Here is a 26,923-nt window from a genome sequence, read left to right on the forward strand (position 1 = left end):
TCAAAATGGAAAACACAGGCACTGCTGGAAAGCAGACGATGTTCTTTGTGACCCTCATCTGGTGACTCATAAGACTGGTTGTCATCCTGGTAAACAGTGCATTTCTATTATGTAACGTATCTTTATTTTCCGTACAATGTAGTGAGCTGGAATTGAAATAGGTGAAATCCACAGCCTGAACTATGTATTGAACTTCCAACAAAGTGGCTGTTGATGTATTAGATGGCAAATAGGTCACATCTTGGCATTGCAGTTGCCTCAAAACATGATCACCACCTGGCTGATTATCCTCACAAAGTCCAGTCAAACAATGGGTCCCTGCCTAGGGAGAAACTGGGCCTCAGAGGAGAAAACACCTTGCCCAGGATTGCTTTACATGCAAGAGAAAACATTTAAATTGCTATTAGAATTTCTGATTCCATTTTGTTCAATCAATCTGAATTGGTATGGAGGACACCAATATGGACTTGGGAGTTATTTCAGAGATGGGAACAACCATGTCATGTCATTGTTTAGGGATCACAGAGAGATTGGTTCCAGATTGAACAATACTCAGGCAGCCTGATCTCTTCTTGAACCCCAGTGAGAAGGGATCAGGGAAAGGCAGCTGGGTGCAGAGGGTGCCAGATTTTTGGGTCAGGCTTGTTTTGATTCCATTCCCAGATGGAGACTCACCGGATGCTTGACCTTGGAAAACAGACACAGTATCACTAAGATTTTGTGTGTCTTACAAATGGTGTTGGATAACCAAATGCAAAAAGAAAGCATGCAGAAGAATGAAGTTGACCCTCACCACACACCACACACTGAAATGACCTCAAAATGGATCAGTATAACAGCTAATATTATAAAACTCAGAAGAAAATATAGGGACAAATCTCCATAACCTACATCAAAAGCACAATAAAACAAAAAAAGAAAAAAAAGAAATAGATACATAGGACTTCATCAAACTTAAAAATGTGTGTGAATCAAAGGACACTATTAATAAAGTCGAAACACAACCTGCAGAATTTGCATTTTATATATCTGATAATGGTCTGGTCCAGAATATATAAAGAAAACATACAACTCAACTACCAAAAAAAAAAAGTCCAATTTAAAAAATTGGTCAAAGGACTTGAGTAGCAATTTCTACAGAAAAAAATATTCTTCAAAGAAGACTTATTTCTGGAAATAGACCACGAGCACAGGAAGGTACTCATCATCATTAGTCATTAGAAAAATGCAAAATAAAATAACAATGATGGACATCATCAAGACGGTGTGATAGAAAGACTCGGTACTCATTGCCCACAGAAACAACAATTTAACCACCATCCACAGACATAAATATCTTTATGAATGCTCTGGAGTGCAGGTGTGAGGTCTCAGCACACCAGTGGAGCTCAATATCTGAGAACAACCACATTGAAAAGGATAGAGAGAACAGGTTCACTTCCCCTGAATCACCTTCCCATGAGCTGGCTCAGCTCAGCACAGAGAGAGACCCCTCCACCTGCGATTACTCCCAGTGGGAAGAGAGCAATGTGATTGTCTCTTTTGCAGCCTTTCCAGGTGCTGCATGAAAGCTCCCTTCTATCTTGCTGAGGGAATCAGCATGGCTGGATCCTCTAGAGGCAGCAAAGAGCAAAGAAATGTGGAGGAGTTCACAGTAGACAATGCGAGATCTCAAGGAACCCACAGAATCTGCCAGCAGCCCACCCATGGACCCTGCAGCTGGTATGGAGATTCCTCAGAAAACTGAAAATATAGCTACCACATGATCCAGCAATGCCACTCTGGGGATATAGCCAGAGGAAATCAAATCAGGCTCTTAAAGTGATATCTGCACCCCATGTTCATTGCAGCATTATTCACAGTAGCCAAAATATGAGAGCAACCTGAGTGCCCATCAATGGATGTGTGGATTAGAAACCTTGCTGTATATATTTGCAGTGGGATATTATTCAGCCTTGAGGATGTAATGCTAAGTGGAATAAGCCAGACATAGGAAGACACAGATTGCATGATTTCACGTATATATAGAAGAAAAAGAGGGGGAAAAAGCTGAATTCATAGTAACACAGAGTAGAATGGCGGTTACCAGAGGTTTGGGAAAAAGAAGACATATTGATCAAACACTACAAACCATCAGTTACAAGATGAATAAGTTCTGGAGACCTAATGTACAGTGTTGTGACTATAGTTAATAATAATATATTATATACTTGAAATTTGCTGAGAGAATTCAAGTGTTCTCACCACATACACACACACACACACGTACATGGTAACTGTGTGAGGGGATGGATGTGTTACTTAGCTTGAGCACGATGATCCTTTCAAAATGTACCTATATATCACAACATCAAGATGTACACCTAAAATATATACAATTTCTATTTGTCAGTTGTACCTTAATAAAGCTGGGAGGGTGGAAGAAACAAAGTTTCTAGTTAACTGCTTGTTGTTTTACAGAAGTAAGGAATTTGCAGCTAGTACAAGGCCTAAAAAATATTAGTGGGAGACACATTGACTATTCCATCTGCAGAGTTTTATAACGTTAATATTTATATATCATCTTGAGAAGAGAAGATTCCTTGTTATAAGTTGAATAATAATTATGACTTACAAAATGCAGGAATGGCTGCTAAAATCTTTACATGATTGTAGATTTTAGGAAAACTAAATGTGTTGTTTAGACACGAGGTTTGTTCAGTGACATGGCTCAGTTCAGACCCTCAGGACATGTCACCCTTAGGGTGAGAAAATCTGGTCATCTTCCATGTGGACTATACAACATATGATGTGGGGACGCTGCCCACCACATCCTGTGAATTTGTCAGCTTTGCTCAGCTCCTGCCTCCTGTCTAACAGAAGCAGCACCATGTTGCCCAAATTATTTAGCTTCCTGGGTGTTGGTGAGTCCTGTAAGGGAAAGGAGAAGAGGGTCATGGTGGAAATCTGGCCTTCTTCATGGCATATGACCAAGTTCCATGGATGGAGCTGCATCAAGCCTGGGATCCATTGGAGATGAATCCTCTCTGGTGTGGTTTCCTTCCAGGATCTGTCTGAGCCAGAGGATCTGGACTCACGTGGGTGAGTCCTCCACATTCCCTCATTACTGTGTGGATCAAAAACAGCAGGTTTTACCCATACCTGTTGGAGGAGCAGAGGAGTTGATACTGATGAGGACGACACTGGGGGACCCATGCTGAGACTTCTAGAAATACAAGGAGAGCAGCATGCCCTGTGGATCCTAGGGTCTTATTTTGTCCTGGAAACTCTACCTACTCATAAGAGGATAAATCAGCTCAGTATTCACCTGAAGGAGGGTGTGAATTTCTGAAACTTGGGTCGGGGTAGATGACTGTCATCTCCATAATGAGAGAGGGACAAAATACTGGACCCACAGAGCCCTCCTAGAACCAGGACTCTACACTCCTTCCAACCTGTCCTTGAAATTAGGATCTGCGGGGCCTCCCACTAGACCTACTTCGGGGGAAGGGAGTGGTCAGCAGGCAGGGCCACCTGGACCTAGAGGCACACTCTAATATAGGAGAACTTAACAGAATATCAGAGTTCATATTTCACCTCATTTTCATCAAGTAGAACTTGCTCCTTTCTCCCACGTATAAGTGTTATTATTTAAGATTGTGTTTTCAGAGAAACTTTGTTCAAGATTTTATTAACACTCTTGCACAAGCAACAAAATCAAGAATACACCAGTGGAGGATGTCAGCAACATGGTGGAGTCAGCTGCTCCCTTCGCCTCTCCCCGTTTTGAACCACAACTAAATGGACATTCACTGACCAATGGAGGAAGCCCACACTGCACAACAGGATGCCTGAGAGACACACGCATCTATACAGCTGAGAGTGGATGGACTGGCTCCCTGGGAAGCTGCAGAGATAGATGAGCATGCCCTGATCTCCCCAGTAACCCTGTGCACACATGAATGCTTTCCAACCTGGTGCAAGCACACAGAAAGTGGGAACACATACAGGAGTGACCTTAGGAAGAGGCAGCAGTAACCCTTCGACCACACTGGTGTTCACTTTCCTGGCATGGAGGGAGGGTCCACCACATCCCTGTGCTGTCAAGAAGAAGTTGTAACTCATCCCAGAGAGGAAGCCCCACTCACCAAGCACAGTGGCCCTGCAGACCACCATCCACTATAAACACAGAGCTTGGCAGATCTATGCACTGAGCCAAATGCTTCCCAGGCAGATGTGTGAGCACTTCCAGAGAAGCTGAGCCTCCAGAGAGGGAACGTATCCCAGAAGGCTGAGAGAATAGATGCAGTAGATCTGAGCCCACTGATGATCACATTCTTGTGGGGCAGGGGAGCTCAGAGTGCCCCTGAGGTGCCAAAGAGTGGTGCTAGCCCAATGAGGAAGCCCTGCCTGACAAGGACAATCCACACAAGTTTCTGAACTGAGACAAGCACGCATAATACCCCCAGAGCTTATAGCAGACCGGGTGGGGCCAGAAACGCTGCTCTTGCTTCCCTCTAGTGGTTACAGGGGGAATCTGTGTCCTAAGAATACCACAAATGACCTGACAAAATGTTAGTTCATCAAGCACCATGAGAAACTGCAGCAACAATTCAGACCAAAAAGAAAATGACAATTCTCAAGAAACCAACACTGAAGACACAGAAATATGCAACCTAAATGATAGAGAATTCAAAATACCCATCATAAAGGAGCTCAATGACTTACAAGAAAACGTGGAAAGAAAATTCAAGGAGCTCAACAATAAAATGATTCTCTTCACCAAAGAGATTGAAACTATAAAAAAAATCAAACAGAAATTCTGGATATGAAAAACACAATTAATGAAATAAAAAGTGATCTAGAATCATTGAGAAATAGAACTGATCTTATGGAGGAAGAAAATAGTCTTCTTGAGGATAAAAATGTAGAAATTTTACAGGTGGAGGAGGAGACAGAACTAAGATTTTTTTTTAAATGAAAGAATTCTTCAAGAAATACTCTACTCAATTTGGAAAAGCAACATAAGGATTATAGGTATTCCAGAGGGAGAAGAGAGGCAGAAAGGAGCAGAGAGCTTGTTCAAAGAAATAATTTCTGAGAACTTTCCAAAGTTCTCATCCCCAAAAGGGGATGATTTCAGATCTACAGATAAGTGAAACTAATCAAACACCCAACTTCAGCAATGCTAAAAGACCCTCTCCAAGGTGTATAATAGTAAAAATGGCAGAAGTTTGTGATAAAGAAAAAATATTAGGAGCAGCATGGCAGAAGACAGTAATGTACAAGGGAAATCCTATCAGGTTTTCAGTGGATTTCTTAGCAGAAACCCTACAGGCTAGGAGAGAATGGAATGGTATATTCAAAATACTGAAAGACAAAATCTTTCAGCAAAGAATACTCTATCCAGAGAAACTTTCCTTCAGATATGATGAAGAAGTAAAAGCTTTCTCAGATAAACAAAAGCTGAAGGAGTTCATTGCCACTAGACCTCCCCTACAAGAAATAACTAAAGATGACCTCACAGCGGCAACAAAAAGGCAAAGGTCTGCAAAGGTGTGAGCAAGGAGATAAACAGACAGACATGATCAGATACCTATAGCTCTCTACCAGAACAGGGAGACAAAGACTCAATTACAACTTAAAAGAAAAAGGGAAAGAAAGCATCAAAATTAATGATAAAGCTATTTTGGGAGGCGGGACCAAGATGGCAGAGTGAGTGATCTTCTTTGTCTCTCCCCCATCGAATCTACAACTAATTGGACATCCACCAATTAACAAAGGATATCCAGATAGCATCTCAAGACGCCTAAGAGACTCGCACTGCTATACATCGGAAGGCAGAAGGACTTCTTCCTGGGAGGAGGTGGAAAACTCTCCTACCCCCAATACCCGACCCCTGGACAGACTAGTTCCTGCAAGAGGCTCTCTTCCAGCAGACTCCCCCATAGCATCGCCACGCACCAAGAGCGGGAGTGTGCACTCACCAGCAGAGCAACGGTGGAAACAGGTGACAACAGCCCTACCTAAGCCCCCTGCAACTACACCTAAGCCCGGGGGAATCACCAGGGTCCTGCACCCACCGACAGGGAAGGCCTCTGCTCGCCATTAGCAGGGAGGCGCCGCCCAGAAACCAGAACAAAGGAAAGCTCCCGGCAGGAGGATTCCCCAGCACGGCAACAGACCACCAGCTGCTGCTGGGCCCACAGTCTCTGGCACACAGGTCGGTGCAGAGGGCACCTGGACTTCCCATGGACATGCTTGGGGACAGGGTTGGAGCTCCAGCACCTGGTTCTGCGGCCCAGGGGGAAGCTCCAGGTTCCCGCACCCCTCCCCCCCCCACAGGGAAAGCCTCTGCTCGCCATTAGCAGGGAGGCCCCACCCAGAAACCAGAACAAAGGGAAGCTCCCAGCAGGCAGATTCCCTGGCATGGCACCAGACCACCAGCTGCTGCTCGGCCCACGGTCTCCGACCCTGCACGGGTTGGTGCAGGGGGTGCCTGGACTTCCCGTGGATGTGCTTAGGGAATGGGTGGGGCTCCAGTGCCCAGCTCTGTGGCCCAGGGCGAGGCTCCAGGGTCCTGCACCCCCCTGGCAGGGAGAGCCCCTGCTTGCCATTGGCAGGGAGGCCCCACCCAGCATTTGGAACACCAGGAAGCACCCTAGAGTAGAATTCCCTGCAAGGCAGCAGCTTACCAGCCACCGCCAGGCCCACAGACTCTGACCATGTCCCAGATGAAGCAAGGGGCTCCCAGAGATCCCGTGGACTGGTGTGGAGCAGAGTGGAGCTCCAGTGAAATGGCTACATGGCCCAGGGGGGAACTCCAGGTTCCTACAGAAGCCTCGGCAAAAGCCTCTGCACAGCACTAGTGGAGAGGTCCTGACCGGCAATCGCAAGGTGGGAAGGCCCTGGGGCAAAAGTAGCACAGCTAGGTGAGCTAACAACAGACTGCAGAAGATACCCATAGCTCTGCTGGGACCTATAGTGGACAAGTGTGATCTTGTGGGCTCTGTCAGTGACAAAGCTGCGATTATAGGTGATCCTGCTCCCGGCTGCTGGGAAAGCCCATAACACCACTGCAGACCACGAGGAGGGAGTGTGTCTAAGTGGGCTGCAACAGTAGGCACCAGCAGCCTGAGGCCCCCTTGAGATTGCCCCCACAACCGACGAGGGACCCCACAGGACCACTGTGACTATGAGGAGGGGTCCAGCTCCAGTCAGTAACAGCTGACAGGGTTCCTGGTTGGTGCAGTCTAAACAGCTTCCCCCCCCGCCATAACATTCGCAACAAGTGGAAGCAGCAACTAAACTCTATCTCTATGCGGAGGCACAAATCCACGCCATAAAGCAGTATGAAAAAATATATTAAATCTCCAGAACAGAAGGAAAATGATAAGCACCCAGAAAACAATCCCAAAGACATTGAAATCTATAACCTAAATGATGATGATTTCAAAACTGCCATTATTAAAAAACTCAATGAGTTAAAAGAGAATTCAGATAGACAACTCAATGAGTTCAGGAGCTATGTCACAAAAGAGCTGAACACTATAAAGAAGAACCAATTAGAAATACTGGAGATGAAGAACACAATGGAGGAGATCAAGAAAAATCTGGACTCTCTGAACAGTAGGGTCAATAATATGGAGGACAGAATTAGCAATTTGGAGGATAGGAATATAGAAATGCTGCAGACAGAGGAGGAGAGAGAACTAAGACTAAAAAGAAATGAAGAAACTCTCCGAGAATTATCTGACTCAATTAGGAGATGCAACATAAGGATTATAGGTATACCAGAGGGAGAAGAGAAGGAGAAGGGGGCAGAAGGCCTGTTCAAAGAAATAATAGCTGAGAACTTTCCAAACTTTGGAAGAGAGATGGAACTTCTTGTGACAGAAGCCAATAGATCTCCAAACTTTACTAAGGCAAGAAGACCAACCCCAAGGCATACAGTAGTGAAACTAGCAAAAGTCAACAACAAAGAGAAAATACTAAGGGCAGCCAGGCAGAAGAAAATAAATTACAAAGGAAACCCCATAAGGCTATCAGCAGATTTCTCAGGAGATACCTTACAGGCTAGAAGAGATTGGAATGAAATATTCAAAACTCTGAAGGACAAAAACCTGCAGCCAAGAATACTCTACCCAGCGAAAAGATCCTTCAAATACGATGGAGAAATAAAAACTTTCCCAGATAAACAAAAGTTACAGGAGTTCATTGCCACAAAACCTCCTCTTCAAGAAATGCTCAGGAAGAACCTCATTCCTGAAAAATCAAAACAAGGAAAGGGGTTACAAAATCCAGAACAAAGGAGATAAGCAGAAGGACAATAATACAAAGTAACAGGTCTCCATCAGGACAAAATGCAAAAGAACCAGAAAACAAGTGATAAAATGGCAACAGTATGCCCCCACGTTTCAATAATCACTCTAAATGTGAATGGATTGAACTCTCCAATCAAAAGGCACAGAGTGGCAGGATGGATCAAAGAACAAGATCCAATAATATTCTGCCTCCAGGAAACGCACCTCAGCCCCAAAGACAAACACAGACTCAAAGTGAAGGGATGGAAGACAATACTCCAAGCTAATAATGAACAAAAGAAAGCAGGTCTTGCCATACTTATATCAGACAAAGTAGACTTCAAAGCAAAACAGATAAAGAAAGACAAAGAGGGGCAGTATATAATGATAAAAGGGACGCTCCACCAAGATGACATAACACTTATAAATATATACGCACCTAACACAGGAGCACCAAAATTCATAAAGAAACTATTAACAAAACTAAAAGGAGACATCAACAGCAATACAATAATAGTAGGGGGCCTCAACACCCCATTAACACCAACGGACAGATCATCCAGACAGAAAATCAACAAGGAAATTATAGAATTAAATGAAAAATTAGATCAGATGGACCTAATAGATATATATAGGACACTTCATCCAAAAACAGCAGGTTACACATTCTTCTCAAGTGCGCATGGAACATTCTCAAGGATAGACCATATCTTGGGAAACAAAGCAAGCATCAATAAGTTCAAGAGGGTTGAAATAATATCAAGCATCTTTTCTGATCATAATGCTATGAAACTAGAAATCAACTACAAGAATAAAGCTGGGAAAGAGCCAAAAATGTGGAGACTAAACAACATGCTACTGAGCAAACAATGGATTATTGAAGAAATTAAAGAAGAAATCAAATATTATCTCGAGACAAATGAAAATGAAAACACACTGTACCAAATTATTTGGGACGCAGCAAAGGCAGTCCTAAGAGGGAAATTCATTGCAATAGAGGCTCACCTCAATAAACAAGAAAAATCTTACATAAACAACCTCAAAGGACACCTAGCGGAATTAGAAAAAGAAGAACAAACAAAGCCCAAAGTCAGTAGAAGGAGGGAAATAATAAAAATTAGAGCAGAAATAAATGATATTGAAACAAAAAAGACAATAGAAAGGATCAATGAAACAAAGAGTTGGTTCTTCAAAAAAATTAACAAAATCGACAGACCCTTAGCCAGATTCACTAAAAAAAAAGAGAGAGAGGTCTCAAATAAATAAAATTAGAAACGAGGGAGGAGAAATCACAACAGATACTGAAGAAATACAAAGGATCATAAGAGAATACTATGACAAACTATATGCCAACAAATTGAACAGCCTAGAAGAAATGGATAAATTCCTAAACTCATACAACCTCCCCAAACTGAATCAAGAAGTGGAGAATCTGAATAGACCAATCACAAGTAAAGAAATAGAAACAGTAATCAAAAACGTCCCCAAAAATAAGAGTCCAGGACCAGACGGCTTCTCTGGAGAATTCTACCAAACATTCAAAGAAGATTTAATACCTATCCTTCTCAAACTATTCCAGAAAATTGAGGAAGATGGAACACTCCCTAATACATTCTATGAAGCCAACATCACCCTGATCCCCAAACCTGACAAGGACAACGCAAAGAAGGAGAACTACAGGCCAATATCACTGATGAACATAGATGCAAAAATCCTCAACAAAATTTTGGCAAACCGAATACAGCAATACATCAAAAAGATTATACACCATGACCAAGTGGGATTTATACCAGGGACACAGGGATGGTTCAACATCCGCAAGTCAATCAACGTAATTCACTACATTAACAAAGTGAGAAACAAAAGCCACATGATCATCTCAATAGACGCAGAGAAAGCATTCGACAAGATGCAACACCCATTTATGATAAAAACCCTCAATAAAATAGGTATGGAAGGAAAGTACCTCAACATAATAAAGACCATATATGACAAACCTACAGCCAACATCATACTCAACGGACAAAAACTGAAACCCATCCCTCTCAGAACAGGAACAAGACAAGGGTGCCCACTTTCACCACTCTTATTCAACATAGTACTGGAGGTTTTCGCCAGAGCAATTCGGCAGGAAAAGGAAATAAAAGGAATCCAAATAGTCAAGAAAGAAGTAAAACTCTCTCTGTTTGCAGACGACATGATCTTATATATAGAAAACCCCAAAGAATCCATAGAAAAACTATTAGAAACAATCAACAGCTACAGCAAAGTTGCAGGGTATAAAGTCAACATACATAAATCAGTAGCATTTCTATATGCTAACAATGAACTAACAGAAAAAGATCTCAAGAACTTAATCCCATTCACGATCGCAACAAAAAGAATAAAATACCTTGGGATAAATTTAACCAAGGAAGTGAAAGATCTATACAACGAAAACTACAAGACCTTCTTGAAAGAAATCGACGACGACATAAAGAGATGGAAAGACATTCCATGCACTTGGATTGGAAGAATAAACATAGTTAAAATGTCCATACTACCTAAAGCAATCTACAGATTCAACACTATCCCAATCAGAATTCCAATGTCATTCTTTACAGAAATTGAACAAAGAATCCTAAAATTTATATGGGACAACAAAAGATCCCAAATTGCTAAAGCAATCCTGAGAAAGAAGAACAAAGCTGGAGGCATCACAATCCCTGACTTCAAAACATACTACAAAGCTACAGTAATCAAAACAGCATGGTACTGGTACAAAAACAGGTGCACAGATCAATGGAACAGAATTGAAAGCCCAGAAATAAAACCACACATCTATGGACAGCTAATCTTTGACAAAGGAGCTGAGGGCCTACAATGGAGGAAAGAAAGTCTCTTCAACAAATGGTGCTGGGAAAACTGGACAGCCACATGTAAAAGAATGAAAATCAACCATTCTTTTTCACCGTTTGCTAAAATAAACTCAAAATGGATCAAAGACCTAAAGGTTAGGCCTGAAACAATAAGTCTTCTAGAAGAGAATATCGGCAGTACACTCTTTGACATCAGCTTCAAAAGAATCTTTTCGGACACCATAACCCCTCACATGAGGGAAACGATAGAAAGAATAAACAAATGGGACTTCATCAGACTAAAGAGCTTTTTCAAGGCAAGGGAAAACAGGATTGAAACAAAAAAAAAGCCCACTAATTGGGAAAAAATATTTACAAGTTATTTATCCAACAAAGGGTTAATCTCCATAATATACGAAGAACTCACGCAACTCAACAATAAAAAATCAAACAACCCAATTACAAAAAGGGCAGGGGACATGAACAGACATTTCTCCAAAGAAGATATACGGATGGCCAATAGACACATGAAAAGATGCTCATCATCACTAATCATCAGGGAAATGCAAATCAAAACTACACTAAGATATCACCTTAGACCTGTTAGAATGGCAAAAATATCCAAAACCAAGAGTGACAAATGTTGGAGAGGCTGTGGAGAAAAAGGAACCCTCATACACTGTTGGTGGGAATGCAAACTGGTGCAGCCACTGTGGAAAACAGTATAGAGATTCCTCAAAAAGTTAAGAATAGAAATACCTTATGACCCAGCCATCTCACTACTGGGTATCTATCCTAAGAACCTGAAATCAGGTTCCAAATTCCAAAAGTCCCATGCACCCCTATGTTCATCACAGCATTATTCACCATAGCCAAGTCATGGAACCAACCTAAGTGCCCAGCAACTGATGACTGGATAAAGAAGCTGTGGTATATATATATATACAATGGAATACTACTCAGCCATAAAAAAGGACAAAGTCGTCCCATTCACAACAACATGGATAGACCTTGAGGGTATTATGTTGAGTGAAATAAGTCAAACAGAGAAAGATGAACTCGATATGACACTACTCATAGGTGGTAGTTAACATATGGACAAAGAGAACTGATTGGTGGTTACCAGGGGAAAGGGGGGTGGAGGGAGGGCACTAGGGGTGAAGTGGTGTACCTACAACATGACTAATAATGATGTACAACTGTAATTTCACAAGGTTGTTAACTATCATAACCTTAATAAAAAAAAATTCTTTCCAAAAAAACAATTAATGATAAATACTCCAACTTAGCCACAAACTCACAAATTTAAAAACAGAACAATTTGTAACAGCAATTACTCAGAAGGAAAAGGAAGGAACTTCCTTAGGTTAATGGAGATAAAAGGCTACAAGAAAATGGACTATTTCTTCTCCAATATCTTTCATACAATACTCACAGTAACCACTAAAAAAAATCAAAGCAGAGCCACAGTTCACAAAAAGAGAGAAAACTGGGAAATCCCCCTCAGAAAACCAACAAAATGAAATGGCAGACAGAAATACAAAGGAAGAGAAACAGTGGATGACTGTCTTTTGCAAGTGAATATGATGCCACTGCAGCACACCTCACTAATGGCCCTGATGTGCACATATGTTTCCTTCTACATTAAAGGTCATGACAATTTCCACCTCAATGTTATGCTACATTTTCAGTGATATTATTCTGACCAAACCCTAGTGCATCCACAAGAGAGGCAAAAGAGAAAACAATGGCAAAGTGAAATGTGGGAGAAAAATAATGGTTAACACAATAGAAATATGTTTCTTGTAAGAGTACGAATTGCTTCAGCTAATTGAGAAGTAAATAACAGCTACTCAGTTAAAAGGAAAAGACACATAATATTTTCATTGACTTTCCTTGGTTGACACATAAGGTCACTTATTTTTATTGGTAAGTAACACATTTCTAATCATAACCTCTGTTTATTTTTCTTTCAATTTTGTGAGACAGGAATGAAGCAGGATGGAGAAAGCCATAGCCTTCACTAGACTCTGAATGTCCATCAAAATTGCTCTTGATCTGTTACAGTAAATACTTCATATGTTTGCATTGAGGTTTCCTCAAAATAAGATTACTCTCTGTATGTTCGGCCTCAACTGAGTCAACCAAACAATAAGCCATTTCCCAATGAGAAACTGAGTCTCTGAACAAACACTTTGCCCAATATCACAAGATATGTAATGAATAATTTAAAATGGATTCATGTCCCATGAATGTGAAGTGAGATGGAGGTCATCAATACAGACTTGGGGTTATTTCAGAGTTGGTGTTCACCCATGTGTGTTTTTGTTTGTCAAAATCATTGTTCTGTAGGGGCATGATGGTAGGAACTCTTAGTCTGCCATCCTGCTGAGAGTTCTCTGCATGTCTGCATTTTTTTATTCTGACATTCTCCAATTTTTGATATGATGTAATTTCATCATGCCCTTTTTTTGGTATTTATTTCAAATTTTTATTCCATGTTACTGTACTGGTGGGGTTTTTTCAATTATTTTATTGGGATCATAATGTTTTATAACGTGTGATTTTGGGTGTACACTATTATTTATAAATTTCTGTATGGACTTCATTGTGCTCAACATCAGTAGTCTAATTTTTGTCCATCGCCATACAAATGTGCCCCTTTACCCTTTTTGCCCACCCCCAGCTGCCTTCCCCTCTGGTAACCACTTATCTGTTATCTTTATTCATATGTTTGTTTATCTTCTACATGGGAGAGAAATCATATTTTAAACAAATATTTCATGTTTTAGTATTTTACTAATTTCATGAAGTATTGAATGTTTTTATATCTTCTCATTGTTTATTGCTAATTAAATTGCAGCACTCTCAGGGACGATACTACATAGGCTAGAAATACAAAAATAATTGTAGGGAGTGATGTCAGCATCAAAGCAGAGTGAGTTGTTCCTTTTGTCTTTCTCCTGTAAGTTACAACAATCAGACATCCATTTACCTAAGGAGGAGTCCCTACACAGCACAACAGGATGCCTAAGAGATCCATGCATCTATACATCTGGAGGTTGGTGTACTGAACCGCTAGGAGGAAATGGAACTAGAGGAACAGCTCTCTCTGCCTCACCTAGCAGCAGGTATGCAGGGTGCAGATCTCCCATCAGTGTGCATGCTTGGATGCAAACACTATGAAAGCAGAAACAATGGCACAGCTTGGTACCTGTCCATCCCCAAGCAGACTCAGTGCACCCACTATTTGAGACTGTGGGAGCCAAATAGAGACGGTGGGAGCCAAAACCATAGGAGTGGATTCGTCCCTACACCACTCCCAGTGTATCTAGCATGGACAACTGCAAGTGGATGCTGCAGGAGAAAAAAAATTGGTGCAGCTTGGTCCCTGCCCCTCTCCCAGAGGATCCAGAGTGCACACCCTCATTCTCTCTCACAACAGTGTCTCAGTCTTTCCAAAAATGAGGACAGTTTACAAAATTCATATTTTTCTGGCTGCTGTGGTGCATCCAGATGTGAGTTTTCCAAACATGCCTCCTAGTGCCAGAGACCAGAGTCTGCATGAGTGAGCAGTAGCAGCAACCTCTCCCTGCTTAGCCTCTGCTCCCCCAAAGTAGTAGGAGGTAGAACTTATGACCAGAAGCTTCAGGAACCCAGACCCCAGGGGCACACTCCCAACACTGACTCCAACAGCTGTGGGGGCTGCATAAAATTCCCTGGATCCCTGGCACCCCAGCAGCAAAATTGAAACCTGTGAACCCAGCCTCCCTGACAGCAATGCAGCCAGCACCCCCAGCCAGCCTCAGAGCAGCAACAAAGGAGGTGCCTGGGGTAGCAACATCTAAGACCATGGAGAGCCCATAGAGAGCTGGAGGAACATGAGATCCAGGCAACGCTGGAAGCAGCAGAAATGCTCACAGCCAGGTGACCCTAGTGGTGACACCTGAAACTGGAACAACATCATAAGCACTAAGGTTCAAGCAACCTCAGAGCCACAAGATGCACGAGGAGGGCACTAGTGATGCCTCTAGCAGAGGCAGTGGAGGGTGGAAAGGGTAGGCTCTCACATACAACTAAAAACAGCTCAAAATCAAAGCAACAAAAGCTGTACCCAAATAAGAAATGTGGTTACCACCACAAATGCACCACCAGAGGATGAATTCACCAACCCATGAAAAAATACACTAACACATCAGACCAGGAGAATGACACCTCTCCAGAAACCTGAAGTCATAGAAGATTACAATTTAAGTGATAGAGAATTCAGAATAGCTGTCAAAAGAAACTCAATGAGTTATAAGAAAACTCAGAAAGACAGATTAATGAGCTCAGGAAAATATTTATTAACAGAAGGAGTACTTCATTGAAGAGATTGAAAATCAAAAAAAAAAAGCAGAAATGCTGCAGATGAAGAACACAATTAATGAGATGAAAAATAAAGTAGAAAACATGTAAAAAGAGAGCAGACATATATAAGAGAGAATTAGTGAGCTCCACAATAGAAATCTACCAATGATTCAGGTGAACAAGGAGAAAGAACTAAGATTTTTGAAAAATAAAGAAATTCTACTTGAAATATATGATTAAAATAGGAAAATTAAAATAAGAATAATAGGTATCCCAGAAGGAGAAGAGAAAGACAAAGAAGGAGAGAGCTTACTCAAAGAAACAATAGGTGATAACCTCCCAAAGCCAGGGAAATAACTGGACATACAAATACATGAAACTAATAGAATTCCTAATTACCACAATGCAAAAAGACCTTCTCCAAGGCATGTAATATTAAAACTATCAAAAGTCAATGACAAAGAAAGAATACGAAGGGCAGCCATAGAGAAGAAAATAACCTATAAAGGAACCCCCAGACTTTCAGCAGATTTCTAAGCAGAAACCCTACAGTCTAGGAGAGACTAGAATGACATATTCAAAATACTGCGAGATAAAAACTATCACCCAAGAATACTCTATCCAGATAAATTATCTTTCTGATATGACAGAGAAAGAAAAGCTTTCCCAAAGAAAAGCTGAGAGGGTTTGTTGCAACTAGATCTGCCTTTAAAAAAATGTTGAAAGGAGACCTCCTGCCTGAAACAAAAAGGCAGATGGCTACAAAGCTTTGAGCAAGGGAATAAAAAGACAGACATAATCAGAAAATTGCAGCTCTATATTGAAATAGCTTAGTAAGCACTTAATTATAACATAAAGGATAAAAGGAAAGACTGTATCAAAAATAACTACAGCCACTTCAATTTGGTCACAAACTCACAACACAAAAAAGATTAATTTGGGACAAGAAAAATATATAGGGGAAAGAAGAAAATGATGGACCCTGAATAGGCAAACAGAGATAAGAAGCTATCAGTAAAAGGACTATGTCATCTATGAAGCCTTCTATACAAACCTCATCGTACAGTCACAAATCATAAATAACGGAAAATCCATCACAGAAAACCACCAAACTGAAATAGCAGTCAGAAATACAAGTAAAAAGAAACAGTGGAAATATAGAACAGCCAGAAAATGATAGATAAAATGGCAGTATTAAGCCCTCACATATCAATAATCACTCTAAGTGAAAATGGACTGAACTCATCCATCAAAGAAACAGAGTGGCTGGATGGATTAAAAAACGATATGCAACAACATGCTGCCTCCAGGAAACATATCTCAGCTCTAAAGGAAACATAGGCTCAGAATGAAGGGGTGGAAGATGATGCTCCAAGCAAACAGCAACTGAAATAAAGCAAGTAGAGTCCTACTTATACCAGACAAAACAGACTTCAAGATAAAAAAGATAACAAGAGACCAAGATGAACATTAAATAATGATAAAAGGGACATTCCATCAAGAAGACATAACACTTATTAATATATATGCACCTAACACAGAACCACCAAAGTATATAAAATAATGACTAACAGACCTAAAGGGAAAAATTTACAGCACCACAATAATATTACAGACTTCAACACATCACTTTCCCTAATGGATAGATCACCTAGACAAAAAGTCAACAAAGAAACAGTCATTTTAAATGAAACACTAGACCAGATGGATTTAATAGACATATATAGAACATTCCAACCAAAACAGCAGAATACACATTCTTCCCAGGTTTACACGGAACATTCTTAAAGATAAACCATATGTTGGGAAACAAAGCAAGCCTCAATAAATTTAAGAAAATTTAAATCATGTCAAGCATCTTTTCTGACAACAATGATATTAAACTAGAAATCAACTACAAGGAAAAAGCCGGGAAAGTCACAAATTTTTGGAGACTAAAAACATGCTACTGAATAACTATTGGATCAATAAAGAAATCAAAGGAGAAATCAAAAAATACCTGGAAAAAAATGAAAATGAAAACACTACATACTGAAACTTAGAGGATGCTGCAAAAGTGGTACTAAGAGGGAAGTTTATAGCAATGTAGACCTACCTCAAGAAACAAACAAACAAACAAAAACAAATAAACAGGGTCCAGCCAGTGGCTCCAGGTTCACCAGTTCGGATCCCGGGTGCAGACCTAAGCACTGCTTGTTGAGCCATGCTGTGGCAGGCGTCCCACATATAAAAAAGTAGAGGAAGGTGGGCACAGATGTTAGTTCAAAGCCAGTCTTCCTCAGCAAAAAGAGGGGGATAGGTGGCAGATGTTAGCTCAGGGTTAATCTTCCTCAAAAAAAAAAAAAAAATCTTACACTACACCTAAAGGAAATAGAGAAAAGAAGAACAGACAAAGCTCAAATTCAGCAGAAGGAAGTAAAATATGAAAATCAGAGCAGAAATAAATGAAATACAGAATAAAAAAATAGAAAGGATCAATGAAACTAAGAGCTGGTTTTTGAAAAGATAAACAAAAGTTTACAAACCCTTAGCCAGACTCACTATGAAAAAAAGAAAGACTCAAATAAATAATATTTTAAATAGGAGAAAAATTACAATGGACTCCAGAGAAATACAAAGGATTATAAGATGATACTATGAAAACCTATACACCAACAAATTGGATAAGTTAGAGGAAATGGATAATTCTTTGAATCATACAATCTCCAAAACCTGAATCAAGAAGAAATAGAGAATCTAAATAGAACAATCACAATTAAAGGGAATGAAACAATAATCAAAAACCACTGGAACAAACAAAAGTCCAGGACCAGATGGCTTCTCTGGTGAATTCTACCTAACATTCAAAGAAGATTTAATACTTATCCTTCTCAAACTCTTCCAAAAAATTGAGGAGGATGGAACCCTTCCTAACTCATTCTACAAGGCCGACTTTACCCTGATACAAAACTGGACCAGAACAACACAAAAAAAGAAAAATTATAGGCCAATATCTCTGATGAACATCGATGAGTAAATCCCCAACAAAATATTGGCAAACCGAATACAACAATACATTAAAAGGACCATACACCACGATCGAGTGGGATTTATTCCAGGGAAGCACAGATGGTTCAACACCCACAAATCACATCAACGTGATACACAACATTAACAAATGAAGAATAAAAACCTCATATTCATCTCAACAGATATAGAGAAAGCATTTGACAAAATCCAACATCCATTTATCATAAAAACCTTGAATAAAATGGGTATAGAAGGAAAGTACCTCAACATAATAAAGGCCATATATGACAAACCCACAGCGAACATCGTAATTAAAGGTGAAAAACTGAAAGTTATTCCTCTGAAAACAGGAACAAGAAAGGATGCCTACTCTTGCCAGCAATTAAGCAAAAAAAGAAATAAATTATATCTAAACAGGAAAGGAAGAAGTAACTGTCACTATTTGTGGATGACATGATCCCAAATATAGAAAACCCTAAAAATCCACCAAAAAACTACTAGTAATAACCAAAGAATACAGTCAATATGCAGAGTACAAAGTCAACATAGAAAAATGAGCTGCATTTCTACACACTATCAATGAACTAGCAGAAAGAGAAATCAATAACACAATCCCACTTACAACTGCAACAAAAAAGAAGAGAAATTGCTGCTGCTTATGGGGGGAAAGGAAGTCAGAGAGAGGAAGTGTTTGGGAGAAACAAAAGCACACACCCAGGCCAGGAGGGAAGTGGCTCTTCTCCCTGTGAGTTAGTTGACAGTATTATAAACATCTCCCCAAACCTACTTTTCCTCTTGGGGTCATCTATCCTGTGATATCCCCATTGGCCCCTCTAGTCAACCAAGGTGGAGAGTGGAAGAGTCCTCAATTCTTCACTCTCTTCCACTTCACATATGATGAACAAATTCACAGTTCTGCCGCTGATCCCTTCTTTCCACAACCCCAGTCCATCACCACAGAGAAGTCCAGTTGAAGACTCAAGACATCTTGATGGTGCCATACCATAACCTCCTTCCTGATCACTACCCCAGATCCTCATTCCTTGATGAAGTGTTTTATTCTCATGGCCCCAAATTTATCTGTTACTGACTCTCCCCTGCACAAAACCCTCCCACAGTTTTACCCTTTCCTTCGAGTAAATTCCAACTATCTCCACATGACAATCCATGACGTTGATGATTCAACTGGGCTAATCTCTCCAGCCCCAGCAAAGCCAGCTCCTCCCTACAAACCACTCATCCCAGTTGACCACCTCCCCTCCCCAGACACACACACAACCTGAGTAATTACCACATTTGTACCTTCTCGTGGGAAGCTCCCTGAGCCAATTTGAACATGGCAGACTCCTTTCCAAACCTCCTAGACCACGATAATGACAAAGAACTCTTCCTGCCTCATCCCGCACAACCATGAATGTATTTTTGTGGTGGGATTTGTGTAAGGGTTACATGAGGAATCCCCATAAACCACTTAGATTACTGATTAAGTGTGCACCCTGTGTGGCCAGGGTGCAGCATTACCTGCTTACTTACAGTTCTTAGATTAGTTCTCCTTCTTCCGGGTCAAGGATGCCAGCCCCTCCCCAGACACATGCTAACTCTACCTTGTCTTGGTCTCTCCTTCTCTAGAAAGCCCCCACACTCCCATCACTAAGGTTGCTAGACATCCACCTGTTATTGAGTCTCTCTGTTCTCTATTTTCCTTTTTCTACAACTTACCCAAACAATAGCCAAATTGTCCATCATCTAATATCTGTATTGTCTGTTGTTACTAATTAAAGTTCCATGAGTCCAGGGAAGGAACTTATCAACTTCACCACTGAATCTCACGTCTGGACAGGGTAACTACTTAATAAACACTAGTTGATGCCTGAATGGTGGAGGAAGGAAAACAGTTTGCATTTACAGGCTCCTAGGTCCTGCCCTGCCTCCTCTACCCTCATGCTCTGAGACAAGTGTCGCTGTCTGGATTTGAGTTTGACACAAAGTGAAGACAGAGCATATTGGATCTGGTGAGTTTCAGATCTGGTCCAAAAGATCCCCCAAACCTGCTGCTTTCTCAGCACCATCCTTCAGAGAGAGAAGAGTAAGGCTCTGTGAGGGGTTGTTCCCTTTTTCATGAAGCCACAGATGAGGAACTCGTGACATGTCACCTGGAGCATGGACCTTTTAGTACCCTGTGTGTCTGTCTGTCTTGCCAAGTTCTTTGATTTTATAAATTGACTGTACTTTTTATTCATTTAAAATACTCTAATGATTTCGTGTTGGATGAAAGTTTATTGTTAGTATAAATCTGCCTTTTCCTGGGGGATGTGCTTTGAGTTAACACTAGAGTAAATCCATTAATCTTTGAATGTTTGGTAATAAATGAGTATTTTGAAGTATTGCCACCACTTTATTTAAGTGCTGCTTCTTTATGGATTAAGATATGCTATGTTCCCCTACTTACCTTTCGAATTTCCAGACCACTTTTGGTTTGATTAAGAGTTATTTGCTTTGTATAATTACTTCAACCAGTTTCGAGGTTATACCTTGCACTTTAATTTTAGGTAGTTGCCCACATTGTTAATATTGGTATTTAAGTTTATAATTTTGAATCATTTTTTGATTCCTCCCTTCCTTTAGATAAGCAAAGAACATTTCACGTAAGCTGAACTCTCAGTACTTACATTCTTTCAAAAACTCGCTCTTTCTCTCCCTCTCTGTTTATAACATACACACACAAACACACACTCACACACTCCTAGCATTTTGACTCAGCTTTCTTAAATATAAATATATATGTGCATATCTGTATAAATATGGTTTCAAATATTTGTTTTGCCATTATTTTTCTCACTTTTGAATCTTACTTTCTCTACTTTTTGTATATTGTTCCTCTGGTTCAAGTACATATTTTAGTATTACTTTTAGTGGGTGTCTATAAAATAAAATGTCTAAGATCTTGTATATCTTGAAGTATCTTATTTTTACTCTCTATTTTTGTTAAGATACTTGAAAATGCTTTACTATTTCAAATAAAATATACCATCCAACTATGAGGTGGGGAGAGCATATATAATGATTAGGGATCTACCATCAAACACCCTCCTCATCCTTCATGAAGATGAAGCCTCATATGGTGGGTTTAACATGTAAGACAGAAATCTAAACAGGTCAGTTGTGCCCCAGGTCTCCTTGCACTTAATGGATTTCTCCCCTGCTGACCTTTCACCTTTGCCCCTTAATAGTAATTTGGTGGAATGTAGAATTCTTCACACATAATTAATTCCTTGGATTTACTTTTCCTGTATTTTTTTTCTGTTTGAAAGTTCTTTCTCATTAATTTCATTCACTTTGCCATGAAATGTTAAGACTCAGATTTCACTGATATATCCATGCACCCAAGCACTTACATGTTCTTTCTACATCTCTGTAAAATGCCCACCATTTGCCTCTAGGACTGCTGCAGACATCATTCTCTCTTCCTTCCTCCTGAAACTCACAACATACATTGTTCTTCTCTTTCTATTCCTCATGTATCTTAATTTTCTCATTCCAATTTCTCTGCACTGCATTCTACAAAAGATCCTCAATATTGTATTTGATTGTCATAATTGGATATTCAATTTTGTCATCTCCTTGATGAAAAGATCATTCTGACTCCGTTAAATGAAAGCATTATTTTTGCCTCTAAGATATTTGTCTAATTCATTTTTAAATTCTATGTTCTTCTATAATATAACCCCTGTTGTTCCAAGAATTCAATTTCCTCTTTTATTTTTTTTTGATGTTTAGAAATGCTTAAATTAAAATGAATTTCATATACTTAGTATTTTATTTCCTCCTATATGAAAACCCCTATTAGTTACTCTATAGATTGTCTTTCATAACAATATTTATCATTTTTAGGGTGGCTCTTTGATGTCCATTCTTGTTGGATGCTCACTTCCTACACCTGATTTTCCATAGAGAGTTTCTCCCAGGGCTGTCCTGACCTTCAGGGCTGAAAGGGGTGGATTGTTGCAGCTTCCCTGCCCCATGGCATCCTCTCTCCAAGCTTAACATTTGACTAGGCATGTGCTTAGCAGGAATGGCTCCACTGTAAGCCTCACACTCACACGTGGGTAGACACCCATGATGGACTATGCTTAATTAAATCTGTTTCTCACACACACAGGACATGCCTCATTGCTGACCTCTGGGCTGGATCTATGGACAGAGATATCACAGTGCCCATCCACAAACATAAGAGAGGGCAAACTCAGCTTCCAACTTTCACCTTGAGCCTTATTCCCAACCTAGGGTCCCTCTCCTGTCCACACAGAGGTGAAAACTTCCCCTCTAATGACACCTTGCTGGCCCCAGACATCTGTGGCTGCTCAGCCTTGGGAATTTTTTGTTGTGGTTTCCCCTCTATTTTGGAAACTTTCATTTCTCTTTTCCTACAATAGTCGGTGGCTGCATATTTCAGATACACTTAATAAACAACATTTCTCAGAGTTAGGAGCAGATGGGGGCTCTTGAGTGAGCCCACCAATCACCCACTTTGACTGTGGAGTCTGACACCTCGATCCTCTCATGTTTCTAGCCCCACACATTTTAACCAGGTCTGGAAATTAACAATGATTGATGGTTCCCATGAACCCAGCACCACTGATCCCACAATCACTCCAAGTGGGGTTCCAGACAACAATCTGCAGAGGAAGAAACTGAGGCTCGGAGATAGGGCATTAATTCCCAAGGTTACATGAGCAGTGGATGATGGATCCATATTTAGATAAAAATCAGCCTTATCCCTGAAATCAGAGCATTAATCCACTCACTGACCCCTAAATCTCAAGACTGGACCTCAGGATGAGGGAGAGACCTCTGCCTAAGGGAACAAGGGGTATGAGGAGGCAGAAATGACTCAGAGGTTTGTTCCAAGAGAGACAGGAGTGGATGCTATTGCAAGAAAAAAGAGAAGTCCATGAAGGGGGCTAAAGGAGAAAGAAAGCCCATACTCAGAGGCCAGGAGAGGAGGGATGTTGTCTTCCCTTATTTCATTGTATTTCTTCTTTTTACTCATCATCACAATAACCTTGACCTGAAATGTACAGCTAGATGTTGAACGTGTGTCTCTGCTGATCTGAGCTCTGCAGTGCAACACGAGCATGCATCAGCCTTGAATCATCTTCAGGGCCTGAGATGACCACCATCCATGATGAGGACTTCAGAGGGATGTAATGACGGATGGCCTGAGGATAAAGGAGATCCTAGTTGAAGAGGCTCTGAGAGGGAAGAACATGCCCTGGGTCCCCCCACCTGTAAGAAGTGTCTCAGGAAAACACCACACCTGTTTGTTGCTCCAACCTGGAAACAAGAGCTAGGCTCCTGGGGATGGGTGCTTCTGTTCCTGTGAGACTGCTGACATGGCAACCCCTTGAAGGGACAACCATTCTCCAAGTGGCCACACACTGTGTATCTATCTGTCCTTCCAGGCACTGTGATGTCCTCCATCTGTACAACCAGGGCAAGTGGGAGGAGACACCACGATCCCCACCCTCACAGTCCTGCTCTGCCTCAGTGAGATTTGAGGAGGCAGACAGGAAGCCCTAGTCAGGGAGGGACACTGCCCCACAGCCAGACCCTGGTCTGTCAGGAGACCACAGGACTCAGGAGACTCATGGGGAGGATAAGTTCTGCTCGGTATTCATGGGAAAATCTCACAGGGAACTCTCTCCCATCGGTGAGTGTGGGCCTAAGGACACAAGTGCAAGCGAGTCCATCCTCATGTGTGCTAGGTCCAACCACCTTTTGGGGACAATGGGCCACCCTTGGGCAGTGGGGATGGAAAACAGCATTGTTGGGCCAAGAGATGGAGGAAGTCTTGGAGGGTCTGGGGGCTGAGAGCTGGGGAACTGGGGGTAGAGAATGTCTTGTGACCCGATGCTTAATTTCATTCCAGGTACCCTCCTCAAATCTACCGTCTATGTTGTGCATGTTCTGTGATCCCCTGAGGTAGGCCCGTGACCATCTGGTGTCAGAGGACTCTGGAGGCACAGGAGTACCATCAGGATAAAGAGGGAAGCACAGAGTTCTGAGATACACAGAACTCACTGGAGCCCAGGTACAAGGCCAAGTACTCTGTCTCACACATGACAGATCTATACGCAGGGAGCTATTGCTCTTATTATCTCAGCCACACTGACTGGTCAGAGCGCAGTGACCCCCCTGGAGCTGGTGGTGACAGGTGAAAGGACAGACTTGGGTCCCAGCCCAAGGCTCTGTCCTCAGGAAGGGAGCCTGCTCTGAGAGGTGTGTCCCCTCTCACTTCCTAGCCCTGAGGGATATGATGGAGTTGTGAACCTCATTCTCCTTCTCTCCTAGGAACCTACAGCAAAGCCACCCTTTCAGCCCTGCCAAGACCTATGGTGACCTCAGGAGGATACCTGATCCTCCAGTGTGGGTCATAGGAGGATCTTACAGGTTCATTCTGACTAAGAAAGTAGAACACAAGCCCTCCTGGATGCTGGACTCACAGCTACATCCCAATGGGTAGTTCCAGGCCCTGTCTCTGTGGGCCCCATATCCCTGAGCCACAGGTGGATGTTTAGATGCTCTGACTGTTACAGAAACAAACCCCAGGTGTGGTCACATCTCAGTGACCCCTGGAGCTCCTGGTGCCAAGTGAGGAAATCACTTTCTTGGCCATGAATGACTCAGGGCCTGAGACTGGTCCCTAGGGGGATGATGAGGTGACAGGATCGCAAGGACTATGTATGAGTCCAGAGACACACAGAGAGTGAGATGCAGTGAGAGCTTGAGACACAGGAAGAGAGAAAGGTCTTCAGTGGCTCCTCTGAGGCCCCTTCTCCCCTGTCAGGAATCAGCTTAAATGTGACCTCCAAGGGTGATCTTCACTGATGACACTGCTCAGAACAGTCCTGCCTTCTCCTTACCTATTAAATATTCCTTCTCTATATATGTATGTGCACATGCACGTATCTCCAGTTACCTTACATATATCTAGAATTTTACTGATATATCATATATTTACATAAAGATGTGTACACATATATTATAAGTATAAACATAAATATATATAATCCTCAGTTTAAGATATTTATCCATCCAACTAATGTATTTCACCTGGTATGGGTTTATGTGTTTGCTATTGGTCTACTCAACTTCACTCACACTCCAGAAAATCTGAAACACTGTGCTAATGAATCACTGACTTAACATTGCCATTTGGAAAAAATATGCACATATATGAATGTGTTTATATGTATAAATGTATATATGTTTGCATGTGTATATATGTAAAATATATACAAATATAATAAATGCACACTCACACACACATATATACCACATTGTAGATATCCCCAAGCACTTGAGGAATTATTAACGAGAGATTAAATTGATGATGAAACACCCAGGGATCTGGTTGAGCTAGAGTGAAAAGGGGGGCAGCCCCAGACTTTCACCCCTTTATGCCCCTGACATCAAGAGCCCATGACAACCAACCCCTCATCCTTGGATCCTGGATCTTCAGATTTGAATAAGTGGAGACTCATCTCCAAGGGATTCAGCTTATATGGTCCTGTATCCCAGATTGAACAGAGAACGCACAAGAGCTCCATTAATTCTGAATCGGAGAGAAAATTGTTCTGACCTCTTGGGGCACCACCAAAGTGTGTTCCACTGAGATGAGACTCAGAAAGGAGACCTGAATTCACATAACACAGGGAGCCTGGGGAATCCAATGAGCCCAGAGGAAACCTGGCTTCAGCTGAGAAAGGGTTAATTAAGGGAACACATAAAACTTATGTTGTGATAAGGTCAGAACCAAGAACACACAGAAAGGCTGGACTTGGGACTCCTCACTCAGCCCCTCATTTTATGAATCTCAGAAGCAGCTGACACCACAAGCCCATCACAAAACAAGTCAGACCCCAAGAGTGGTGAGCAGGAGTAATTCTCAGTTATGGGGTTGGTGCAGAGGGTCATGACCTGTCAAGGGGAGGCAGGTGCCCTGGGTGGACATCCAAGGATCCTGGGGTGATTTTGATCTGCCCTGACCTCCGTGATCTCTTGTCCAAAATTTCTAGCCTCGCATCCTCAAGACTACATAGTGGAATATCTCATCCAGGTGGGAATGACTTGCTTCATCTTGGTGGTCCTCGGGATTCTGCTATTTCAGGCTCTGCACAGCCAGAGAAGGAACTAAGATGCAGCCAGGAGGTAAACACAAGAGAACAAACCCACAATTCAGTGAGGTAGAAACTTGAAAATTAATCTTATGGACCCAAGATGTTCTGAAAGGAAATATGCAGCATATATTGGTTGAATTCTCTGCTGAGAATATCGAGGAGGTAAACATGGTTTGGGTGCAGGAAAATGTCTGGGTGTCTCCAGTCAGGATTCTTCCTCTATTAAACCATGGTGCTTTCCCTCCCTGCCACTGCTGACTCTCCT

General features: G+C 41.5%; 1 pseudogene; it reads left to right on the forward strand.

Moving 5' to 3' along the window:
- The first annotated feature begins 1,600 nt into the window (after positions 1 to 1,600).
- Positions 1,601 to 26,675, forward strand: LOC139073671 (leukocyte immunoglobulin-like receptor subfamily A member 5; annotated as a pseudogene).
- Positions 26,676 to 26,923: the final 248 nt, after the last annotated feature.

Source organism: Equus przewalskii, chromosome 9 (assembly GCF_037783145.1).
Source record: "Equus przewalskii isolate Varuska chromosome 9, EquPr2, whole genome shotgun sequence".
In the NCBI taxonomy this organism is placed as follows: domain Eukaryota; kingdom Metazoa; phylum Chordata; class Mammalia; order Perissodactyla; family Equidae; genus Equus; species Equus przewalskii.